This window comes from Arvicanthis niloticus, chromosome 6 (assembly GCF_011762505.2).
Source record: "Arvicanthis niloticus isolate mArvNil1 chromosome 6, mArvNil1.pat.X, whole genome shotgun sequence".
In the NCBI taxonomy this organism is placed as follows: Eukaryota; Metazoa; Chordata; class Mammalia; order Rodentia; family Muridae; genus Arvicanthis; species Arvicanthis niloticus.
In genome coordinates, this window is record NC_047663.1 from 99,662,279 (window position 1) to 99,674,927 (window position 12,649).

Consider the following 12,649-nt stretch of genomic DNA (forward strand, 5'->3'; position numbering starts at 1 on the left):
GTCAGGAATGTGTCTTCTTGCTTTGGGCCCTACCCACCCTGAGGCTTGAGGAATGTTGTTCTTCCCTGAATGTATCCCAGGGCAGTGAAGGCCTGAAATCTTACATTGAGTTCCGCTTTCTGGAACCTGCACTCTTTTTGCTCAGGTCTAAGGGCAAAGAAAAGGCCTGCATATAATTCACAAAATGGTCTTTATAATTTTTCACTCTACAATACATCCTGGAATGGCCCTACAGATGCCACCTGTTTCCCTCTAAGTTGGCCACCTTCACATTAAAAAAAAAAAAAAAAAAAAAAACCACTCTGACTACCAAAGATCTTCCTGGTTGGTGATAGCCAGCCTACCAGTCTTAGAAGGAACTGACTGTATTTCTGGCTCTGAGGGACATATAAGAGACTGTTGTAGCTGCAATCTCCCATCTTTGGACAGTCAGGTGTTTAAAAACCTCTATGGAATGTAGAGGGCTAAATAAGACTGAGTGGGCAATCCTGATCTGGGCAGTTTCTCTCCAGTGCTCAATCTTTCTGCTTTTTCTTGAAAGTCTACCCAGACCTTGGACCTTGGTCTCCTGCCACCTGTCACCTTAGTGTTCTTTTCAAATGCATTGTTTTCTGTAAGTTTATTCATGTGATATAACATTATTTAGAATCCCATTTGAAAGGTAAGAGGAAAGATTGGAAAGAAAGGTCTATGTCTGGCTGCATTGCAGACAAAGAGGAGCTGAGCCATCTCTCTGAAAAAAGCAGCATTTAGACAACTTCCTAAATAAAATGCAGGGATGTAGGGACAGATAGAAAGAATGTGAGGGACCAGAGCTAGGAAAGGAGTCTGAGTGAAGCCCCTCAGGAGCTGAGAAAGAGACCCCAGCACAACAAACCCTTGCTGAAAAGGTTGTGGACATAGAGTATGCCCTTTATGTACAGACATTTATGTTCAAAGGGCAATGACCTGGCCTCAGGACTGGATGCTTATGACCTTGGGTAGGGGCTTCATTCTTTTCTCAAAATAAAACTTCATAGTAAAGATCTTGTGTACCTTCCTGTGTCCTACTATAACCCTATCAGAATCCACCCAAGGATCATAACATCAAATTGCACCAGAATCCTAAATAGGACTGACCTAAATAACATGAGCTGGCTCAGAACTACGGAAAATACCTTTGATCCCAGCACTCAGGAGGCAGAGGCAAGGTAGGCTTCTATGAGTTCAATGTCAGCCAGTCAGGGCTGCATAGAAAGATGTAGAAAGAAAAAGGAAAGAACCCTATTTTCTTTTTCTTTCTTTTTTGGGGGGGGAGGGGTTGGTTTTTTCAAGACAGGGTTTCTCTGTGTAGCCCTGGCTGTCCTGGAACTCACTCTGTAGACCAGGCTGGCCTTGAACTCAGAAATCTGCCTGCCTCTGCCTCCCAAGTGCTGGGATTAAAGGTGTGCGCCACCCCCCCCCCCAGAACCCCATTTTCATATGAGTTGTAGCAGGGAGACTCCCCAGATGCTGTAGGTGGCGCTGTGGTTTCCGGTCCAGCCTACACCAAGATCTGGACAGCAGACACCTTCAGTCACTGAGCCCTCCTGCCAGTCTGAGATGAAAGAATTATGACATGCTAAAGACCACACACACACACACACAAACCTAAACCTTCAGGCAACCTAAGCTATATTACCACCCACTTGTTAAATTTTCAGAGAGATATCTATGGATTTATTCATTAAAGGATTATGGGATATCTTTGCCAGACACTGCAGCAGGCACTGATGTGGAGAACACTAGACAGGCCCAACGTCTTCTGAGAAATCAGGGTAGGACAAGTAAAAAGCGCACATAAGATACCTTGGGCAGTGTGTGGTCTGGGGACCGTGAGCAGAGAGGCAGGAACTTTTAACCAGAGTTGGAGACAAGGATGGACAGAAATTCTTTACCTCAGAGAACATTCTAGCACATGACCACCAGGTGGCAGAAGTATCCCATTTCTGCAGCTGAAATAAAATTGCTCTTTTTATTTTTTATTTTTGTCTTTTGTACTAAGTGCCATAACTACTAACCAATTCCATCACACTAAAGGAGCATGTATCTCAGCTGAAGTCTCTATTCGGCCTTATTCTTCCCCAGATCTCCACACAGATCTCTGTTGCTTTGTTTGTCATTTGCACCCCGAATCTTGCCTAGAATGATCTTGCTGTAGCTTCCTTGCCTTGATCTTCCTGACTGCAGCTTCCTTTGAGGAACCTTCCGCACAGAAATGAGTCCTCAGAGCTGGTGGGTTTTAGCGTCAGGCCACACTATGTCCTTGCCTTTTCAAGAAATCTATGCCTAAAGGAAAACAAGACTCCTCCAGTTCACTGCAGATCCAGTGAGGCCGTGGAAGCTGGTCTGCATCTGTGAGAGGGAGGAAAGCTCTCCCTGTGGACAGTCACCCAGAGATGACAACATCAGCCATTTTGTTGGGGAAGAGCAATCGTGGCAGCAGTGAACAAAGGAAAATTCAGGAGGGCAATTTTTTTTGTAAAAAGGGTGTTTCAGAACCTAAACACTGAGAGCAAGCAGGACCAAGATGGCCTCTGTCATTATCCCTGACATAGGTAAAGAATGCCTCTCTCATCCCACAGTGGGGCCTCCACTGTTGTGGCCGCCCTCTAGTGGCAGCTTGTCTGGCACCTGTCTACCTGTCCTTCGAGCTCCAGTTGGGATTGTACTTTCCCAAGTTCTCCCCGGGCTGCTGCAAACTCACAGGAGTGCTCCAAGTCTATATTTCAAAGTGTCAGCTCCGTTTGACAGTAGGCTAGTTTTGGGGGCACATGGACTGGTAAAACTCCTGAGCCCCCTCTAGAACCCAGGAAATACATCATGTAAAACAATATGCCAAAATTTTAAAAACGAAAACCCACCTGTGAGGTCTGGTGTTACCTCTATAGTCTAATATAAAAATGCATTGACCTTGGCATTGGAGATACACACCCAGGTTGGAGCCTCTTCTGGGTCTCCCATTCCATGATCTTACCACACAAATTGAAAAACAGAAAGGAAAAAGCAGGTCAGGAGGTGTTGACTGTACTACTGTGGTGTGGGAAGTTCTCAGCAGTACCAGCAAGGTTTATGGGGTTGATGTCATGTGGTACATTAACCAAAATAGCAGTGAAGTCACATGATCACCACCATCTTGATGATGTCACTAACTGAGATGGTGACCACGTGACAGGGCCAGATCTACCTTGATGGATACTCTGCTAAGATGGTGACAAAGCAACATGGCTACTTTTTCCTTATGATGAGCTCAGCTCTATGATAAAGTGAGCCAATCCCCCATTGGGGCATAAGTGCTATGGAGAGAGGAGGCAGCAGGTATGGTCTAGGCATGTGGGCTAGAGAAAGGCAAAGAAACAGGAAGGAGAAAGTGATCTTGCTGCCATTTTGTCCCACCCAAGAATGACATGGACTGGGACCAGATGGATCTGTGAATATCGAATGGAGTCTGAGAGCCTCTGGACCAGCCTGGGGAGTTGTTGTTCCCCTTAATTTGGGGAGTCTGTTTTATTAAAGCTTTCCCCCCCTAAATTATTTCCCATCCTGGCATCACAGAAACTAAGCTATCAGAGGTTCAGCTTCTCACATTCTGTTGACCTCCTGCAACAGAACTTTGTTCTGATTTCAAACGCTTTATCCATTTCCAGCCAGCTCCCTTATGGAGGTGTTATATGTCAGGCACTTCTTAGCAATCAGAGACAGACACGGACACTCAAGACACCAACAGCATTGTGGACCAGGACTTTGCCTTATGCACATACCTTCATGTGTTCTCTTATTCAAGCTTCTTGGACCAGCCAAGAAGAGCTTTGCCATTCTTTGTGCCTCCTACCTTGGTTTTGTGGACAAGAGTTACCTGGTTGCCTTGGTATTTTCTTGGCCCTTCCCTGAATTGCTGAGATACTTTCTGTCTCGGAGGACACTCCCCATACCCCTTCAGTTGTAGATGGCTCCTTTGGTGGAAGCTAACAGGTTCTTCCCAGCTGGTGGATCCTGCTCTGGGGATCCATCTCTGAACTCCTTTTAGTTGGGGTCAGAGAACATTAGTCCAACACAGGCTTTGATGGAGACTGGCGGGACCCTCCTGATTGGCAGAGGCCATTTTTTGGACAGGCTGCCATCGATTTCTTTTTGGTTTCTTTCCTGGACCACTGTTGGCTTGTTTTTGTGTTTCTGTGTTTGTGTTTTATTTATTCTTTTTTATTTTCTTGAGAACAACCATGGGACAGACCACCAGCCCCACCCCCATTGTACCTGGTCCAATCACACTTCAAGAACTTCAAATACCTGGTGGGGACTTAACTGTACAGTTGGGGAGACTGGCTGCTTTTTGCAGGAAAGAATGGCCAGCTTTCAATGTGGGATGGCCAGAAGGAGGTACTTTCCACCTTCCTACTATCTATTTTGTTAAAGGTATTGTGTATGGAAATCCTGGGCACCCTGACCAAGTTCCATACATACATCACTGTCTGACAACATCTGGTGGAGAATCCCCCTATCTGGCTAAGACCTTTCCTACCACCTATCCCAGTGATTTCACAAGTAACAGAACAGTCAAAGAATCATAAGCTGGCAGTCCTAACCCCCTCAGCTGCAGAAGACTCCTTTCCACCCCCTTATTATTCAGTCCTGGTGTGGGCCCCTCCCTTGCAAATGGCAGATGCCAATCTGGGCTCTCAGAAAGGGGGAGGGAGTTTAGTTAGCCCTCCTCACACATGATCCTGCACAGCAAAGCAGGCAGATTCCACAACAATTGCACTGCCCCTGTAAGACCCCAACCTTTGGTCAGTGGTACTTACTTCAAGATGCCCCGAGTGAGACACTGAGAAGCAGATTGATGCAAAAGCAAGAGGCTTCTGGGTCGACCTTCAGTCAGTCCCTCAAGGTGAGTGACTAGAATGCAACCCTGAATGGCTTTTACAAGCAGTTTTTGTACTTTTCAGCAAGGTTACAGTTCAAACTTATTGGCTAAGCATATTGATCTTTAAATCTATTGGCTAGCAAGCCTGACACAAATCTGAACTCTACCTGGGACTTTCCAGAGGGTCAGGGACTATCAGTCAGTATATTCTGAGAATGTTTTACTCAAGAATGTTCCTGTGGGTGAAGAATGGAACTTGGCCTAGCCTTGACCCGAGGTGGGAAGCTGGAACTTGGCCTAACCTTGACCTGAGGCGGGTGGGTGTAAGGTTGGTGAAAGCCCCTAGGGTTCTTTACCAAAATGGGCAACCCCCACCCCACAGGCAGGACAAACAGTACAGGACACACACACCCTTTTCCACTAATGAGCTATACAACTGGAAGATGCAGAATCCTAAGTTTCCAGAGAACCTCTCCTTCCACCCTCATAGACTATTAGACTCTGTAATGGTCACTCATGGGCCCACTTGGGATGACTGTCAGCAACTTTTGCAGGCACTCTTTATGACACCTCTATGCCTCTGGATCCAGAGGCAATGAAAAATTAATCTGCTATAAACCCGGCATTTGTCAACTAGGCAGTGCCAGACATCCACTGAAAACTCCAGTGGCTGGAAGGATTTGAAGGTAAGTGCATGTCTGAACTCCCAGCTATAGCCAAAAAGTCTTTAGCAACAGGGAGACTCCAGAGGATAGGCAGACTAGGGAACTCACAAGGTGCTTCTAGCAGCTAATGGAAGAGAGAGATCTGTTGCCCAAGAGTTGAAAAATACAGCATATGGAAAAGGAAGAGGAGGTAGGCCCTTCCCAGATAGGATGGACAATCTCACCCAGAGGGGAGGCACTGTCTCCAAAAGGATCAATGTGCATACTGTTCAGAAACAGGCCACTGGGAGAAAGATGCTCCAAGAGACACAAAGGAGGAGAATCAGAGGTGTCAGAGATAAAAGAACCGAGTGACTGAGGATGTCGGGGCTCACACCCCCTCCAGGAGCCCTGGGTAACCATAAAGGTGGAAAGGAAGCCAACAGATATCCTGGTAGATACCGAGGCACAACACACCATTCTGAAACAACACATAAGACCCCTATCCAATAAAAAATCATGGGTCCAAGGGGCTACTGGGACAATCAATATTCATGGACTACCCAAAGAAAAATAGGTCTAGGAACAGGATTCGTAACTCACTCTTTTATGGTGATTCCAGGCTGCCCATTTCCGCTCTTAGGCTGAGACCTCCTAACCAAAATGGGGGCACAGATCCATTTCAGCCCCAAGGGAGTACAGGTCCTAAACAAGAATGGCCCTATACATGCACTGACTGTGACATTAGAAAAATATAAATTGTCATACCTCCTCCAGACATTAATAAGAACCTAGAGAGGTTAAGGACTCTAGAGAGGTTATGGGAAGAAATCCCAGGGGTATGAGCTGAGAGAAATCCCATGGGGCTGGCTATACATAGTGCCCCAATCCAGGTGTAGCTAAAGGTCAATGCCAGCCTGGCCAGAGCCCGCCAATATTTCATGCAAGACTGGGAATAGCGCCACTTATAACTGTTCTCTGAGAGCAGGGGATTCACCCTATGGTACCCAACCCTTACACCCTGTTGAGCAATCTGCCTCCCAAACAAGATGTCTATACCCGTATTGGACCTTAAAGATGCATTCCTTAGTTTGCCACCAGCCCCAGCCAGTCAGCTTTTGTTCACTTTTGAATGGAGTGGCCCAGAGAGTGGATTCAACAGATAGCAAACATGGACCAGGCTGCCACAAGGATACAAGAACTTACCTTATCTTTGATGAGGCATTGCCCACCCCTCAAATAACTTTCTTGTACATTGTAGCATTGTAGCTGCCCCAGATGAAGATACATTTGGCAACTGATGCCTTGCTCAGTCAGAGCTAGTCCTGATGGGATATTGAGTGAAAAAAAAAAAAAAAAAAAAAAAAAAAAAAGGTGCAGCTCTGCCAAAAGGAGGTAACATACCTCGGGTACATACTCAGGGGGTGTGGGGGCAGCATCTTCTATTCCAGGCAAGAAAAGAAACGATTTTCAACATTCCTGACCCCAAGACCCCAAGATCTGGTGTCAAATTCATGAGTTCCTGGGGTCATCAGGATTCTGCTGACTTTGGGTAGCAGCATTCAGGGAGATTGCAAAGCCTCTCTACAAGGCCACTAGGGGACAGGAGAGTACCTTGAACTGGACTTCCGAGATGGACAAAGCTTTTCATAGGCTCAAGAAAGCACCACTTGAGGCCCCAGCACTTGCCCTGCCAGACATCTATAAAGCTTTCCACTTGTATGTAGACAAAAACAAAGGCATAGCCAAAGGGGTACGTACTGACTCAGACCCTGGGTCCTTGGAAGAGGCCAGTGGCCTGTCTAAGAAATTGGACTCTGTTGCACAAAGGTAGCTAGCTTGCCTATGTATTGTGGCAGCTGCTGCTTTGCTGGTCAAGGACGCAGATAAGCTCACTATGGGACAAGAATTGATTATAACCACCCCTCATGTCACCAAGGGAGTACTCAATCCCCCTGCCCTCCCGCGACCCCGCTGGTGCATTATCAGTCCCTGCTCCTGAACTGGCCCCACATTAAATACCACCCCGCTCCACCTTAAATCCAGCCACTCTGCTCTGAACCATGGATGTTATATGCACCTTCAATTTTATTAACTCTACCACCAACCTCACTAGAGAAGACTGTTGGCTCTGTTTGGACCCCAGGCCCCCATACTATACTAGTTGGGCTACCACAGAAAATCTATAGACACCGCTAGAAAGCCCACCAAGGTGTTCTTGAGGAAGGACTCAGGTCCTCACCATTCAAGCAGTAACTGGAAAGAGACTATGTGTAATAGGAAAAGGGGGAAGATTAAATATCTTCCCTCACCTTAAACACCTTTGCACTCACACCTTTACTGTAGAAGCCAACAACTCCTACCTTGTGCCCCCCAATGGAACTTGGTTTGCATGTACCTCAGGCTTAACCCCCTGTGTCCATCCACAGTTTCTTCGAAATTCTAGCTTATGTGCTCTGGTTACACTATTCCCTCAAGTCTACTCTCTCCCCTTCAATACCTATAATGGAGATAGCTCTGGACCAGCACAGGGAAAATGAGATTTGGGGGCCTCAGCAATCCTACTTACGATGCATGTAGATTCTGGCATAACTACAGAAATTGGTACTGGTACTATGACCCTTGTCAAAGCAGATGAGACACTTCAAGTCCTCAATAATATTATAGACTCAGACTTAGCTCAGTTAAAAAAATCTATCCATCACTTAGAACAGTTGCTAGACTCATTAGATGAGGTAGTATTACAAAATAGAAGGGGATTGGACTTACTCTTCCTGGAACAGGGAGGGTCTGCCAGGCCCTAGGACAGCAATGCTGTTTCTATACCAACAACTCAGGCATTATCAGAAACAGCTTGGCCATGGTCCACCAGAGACTAGAGGAAAGGGATAAACCCAGGCAACAGAATCAAAACTGGGATGAATCATTACTTTCCTGGTCCCCCTGGCTGACTACACGAATATCAGCACTAGTGGGACCAATTCTGCTCTTCTTAACTGTTCTCACTTGTGGACCTTGTGTGGCAAATGCTGTAGTCAAAGTCATATGGGAACAGATTTCTATGGTCCAATTGATGACTGTTAAGCAGTATTATCAGCCCCTGGAGACATCTCAAGGACTTAAGATGGGCCTTTCTCAAGAGGGGAATGAGAAGACAGTATAAACTCCATTTGTTCCCATTTAAGGACCCCGTTTGTCTCTATTTTGAGGATCAGGCCTGATTTTAAAAGGAGCCATAAAGCACCAGCTTCAGGAATAGAACATAAGTCCCAGAAGCTAAGTCATAAGACACCAGCTCTAAGAACAGACCACAAAATCCAGAAGAAGGTCATAAAACCCTCTCCCAAAGAACAACCTGAGATAACCACAAAAATTCGGAAATACCTTATCTCAGAATGGGCCATCTGTGATGGACAGCCCTATTTCACCACATGGTTGAGCTCTCATGACACTGGAATGTAGATCACTAATCACCTGTGACCCCCTAGCACCCACCAATGAAATTTTAGATTACCTAATCCTTCTATAAGAAGGCCTTCGTGCCTTTATCTGGGGTCACCTTCATCTGCTGGTTGTTTCTGCAGAGTAAATGTTCTTTGGTTTTGCATACTATCTGAGTCTTCAGTCTTCCTTCAGCCATTTTTGGATCCTTACACAGGCTTATAAAGGAAAAAACCACAATGTGCTCATGTGCAGGTGCAGGAAGTGCTGCCCAGTGGTCAGCTCTAACTTAAGTCTTTTTAGATATAACAGTTCATATTGACCTGTAATTTGATGGGTCCTAAGTGAAGCTTTGTGAGGTTTCTTAAGATTAACAAACACACAGGGGATGTAGTCAGCATGATCCTGCTCTGAGTCAAGTTATATTTTTGATGTGTGTTAACGACTGGCAGGCATATTACAGTAACAATATGAAATATCTGGCAGGCATGGAACAAAGTGGCTACAGCTATGCTGGGGGTAGGGGGGTAGTGGTAAGACCACAACAGTCCTGAGCAACTTGAGACCCTGTCTCAAAAAAAAAAAAAAATTAAACCAGCTGAACAAACAAGAGCATAGCAGCAGACATGGGTAAAAGAACAAAGCTTTGAAGTTGTCAGGGGTCCAGAGCAGTAAGAGGAATTATGTGAAGGGCACAGTCCATAGAGCCTCAGAGTGTGATGTAGAAGGTTCAGGACCTGATAGAGACTCAAAGCACGGAGCTGGGACTCATCACCTCCCGTCTCCAGAGCCTGGGAGAGAAGTTGATTGAGCACCAGGCCTGGTCATGTGCTATAGGCTGCCTTGACCTATTAGATGACCTTTATGAAGGGACAGGCAATTCTTCAATTACTAAAGTAAGGAGGATTTAACAGCCCCAAAATGAAGCATCAGGGGGATTAGTATGCAATTTTAAAAATTTTACACTCTTAGGTGAGCTTTATGTTTATAAAAACATTGGTTCCAAAATATTGAATAAAGGCATTTTTTTTTTGAGTGTGTGTGCTGAGATAGAGTCTCATGTAGCCTACCCCAGCTTCTAACTCAACACATAACCAAGGAAGACCATGAACATTTGTTACACACACACACACACACACACACACACACACACACACACACTCACTTTATGGTATGTGTTTCTGAGACGACTTGCAAGAATCAGTTCTCCCCTTCCGGCATGCAGATTCCAGGAGTTGAATTTACCTTGTCAGAGCTGGCACCTTTACCTGCTGAACTTTCTCACCAGCTTGACCTTCTGATCCTTCTGCCTCTACCCCCCAACTGTTAGTGCCCCAACATGCCACCACTTAAGTCATCACATTTTTATTTTATTTCCTGCTTTGATGTCATATGTTACACACACACACACACACACACACATACACACACACACACACACGACATGAGAAAGAAACTATTTATCCTTCTTTCTGGCATTCATCTCTTTTGTTCCGTTTCTATGCCCCTTCCTTCCCTGACATCACTCCCTCCTAACCCATCTCATATATTTGTGTACATGTGTACACACACACATAAGTATTCAAAGCTCCTCAGGGTACGATCTATTGTTCTTAGAGAGGAAAAGAAGAGACTTGACTGAGAAGAGTCCTGACTATCCCCTTTATTTGAGCCCACTGGCCTCAGCTTCAGAGCTTTCAATCCCGCAAAGTAGTCAGTGTTGAGGTTTGGTCTGTCGCTGTGCACTGTAATACCAAATTCTGTACCAGAAGGTCTAGGCCTACGAGTGAACTCTCATATTTACCAGCTTTTGTTGTGCAAACCCTATTCCTTTATTTAAAACTATTGATGAAATAAAATTAGCGACAGCCAATTACTAGAGGGATTAGAGGTAGGTGGGTTTTGAGTTACCTGGGAGAAGGAAGAACAAGAGAAGAGGAGGAAGCTGCTGAGACGGGAGATGGGGCATGAGGGTGTTGCCAGGAGAAACAGCAAGTATCTGAGGTACACTGCTGGGAAGATAGCCAAGCCAGCAGTTAGAAGAGTAGATTAGAGGTGACCCCCCCACACACACACACATACCCCCAGTAATTGTCAAAGCAAAATAAAATAACCACAGTCTGAGTATCATTTATTTGTAAGCTGGTCACAGATAAGTCCCTATATAGGGACTCTGGTGGTAACTACATCTACTTACGACCGGGCATGGATGCAGTCTGCAAGCCAGGCCACTTTAAGATGTGGAGGCTACTATGAGCTGTCTACAGCTCTAGAGATGGCTGCAGCTCCTGCTGGAAGGTCCTCTTCATTCAGCCTTCTCATTAATCCCCGAGGCAGTGCCTTGGTCCCAGCATCTGCCCACCCACCCACCCCATACTCACCTGTGTTTTCTTATCTGTTAGCGGTGAGGCCTCCAGGAAGCCCATTCAAACCAATCCTGTTGTTAATGGTCTCCCATGACTAACATGAGACCTACGTCAATAGATGTATAGGTAAAGAGATGTGGTCCAGGGTGGCAGAGACAAGTCAACAGTTAAGAGCACTTGCTCTTACAGAGGACCTGGGTCTGGCTTCCAGAACCTAAATCAGGGAGCTCACAGCCACCTGTAACTCTAGGTCCCAGAGGTCCAACACCTTCTGGCCTCTGTGTGGACTAACTCACACATGTAAACACACACATAGACATGAAAAATAAAAATTTAAAAATGAGGTCATTGATTGTTGTTTCCTGGGACACACCTCATGGCAGAGGCCATCCAGGACAATTAGCAGTGTTTAAAGATGGTGTTGTTGTGACACAGTGCCATGGGAGAGTGTCCTGTGGTTGTCCTGGAGGCCACAGATGCTGGGGGAAAGTATAGCCCTGTCTAGCACAGCACACACCAGGCAATTCTCCATGCTCAGTATCAGTGTGCCAAGGCTAAGAACTCTGCCTGCAGGGGCAGCATGAAGCACCTGCTAAGAAAATTCACCCAAGAAATACACAAATCACTCTTCACAATGTGCCCACTCAAAATGACTTCAAAGATGTTTGCACCAAAAGCAGATCTTTCCCTTGAAAATGCCTGATGAGAATAGATGAAGCAATCATCAAGACCCAAAACTGCTGCATTCGGGGTGTGTGTGTGTGTGTGTGTGTGTGTGTGTGTGTGTGAGAGAGAGAGAGAGAGAGAGAGAGAGGTGTGCTTACATCCAGAGCAGTTTTAAATTTTATTTTTTTATAAGTATGGATTTGGGGGCGGGGGGCTGTAGATATGTCTGAGTGCCAATTGTGTATCTGATGTTCATAGAGACCAGAAGAGAGCATTGGATCCCTGGAACTGGAGCCACAGACAGTCTGTGGCACTTTGTGGGGGCTGGGAACTACACTCAGGTTCTCTGCAAGAGCAGTATGCACTTTAAACAACTTTAAAATAAATCAATTAAAACATAAAGGTGTGGAGACCAATCAAGAAAAGATACCTTGACATCCACCTGTGGCCTACACACACACACACACACACACACACACACACAGAGAGAGAGGTGTGCTCAACCACACTAACAAGTGCAAGTGCACACAGCACACAAACACACACCCCAAAATATTTTTTACTGGAGTGATTGGATCCAAGAAACATGGACATGGAACCCACAAATGAGTAGGACCACTGTTCAGTAAATGTTAAGTTGGTTTCCAATCACA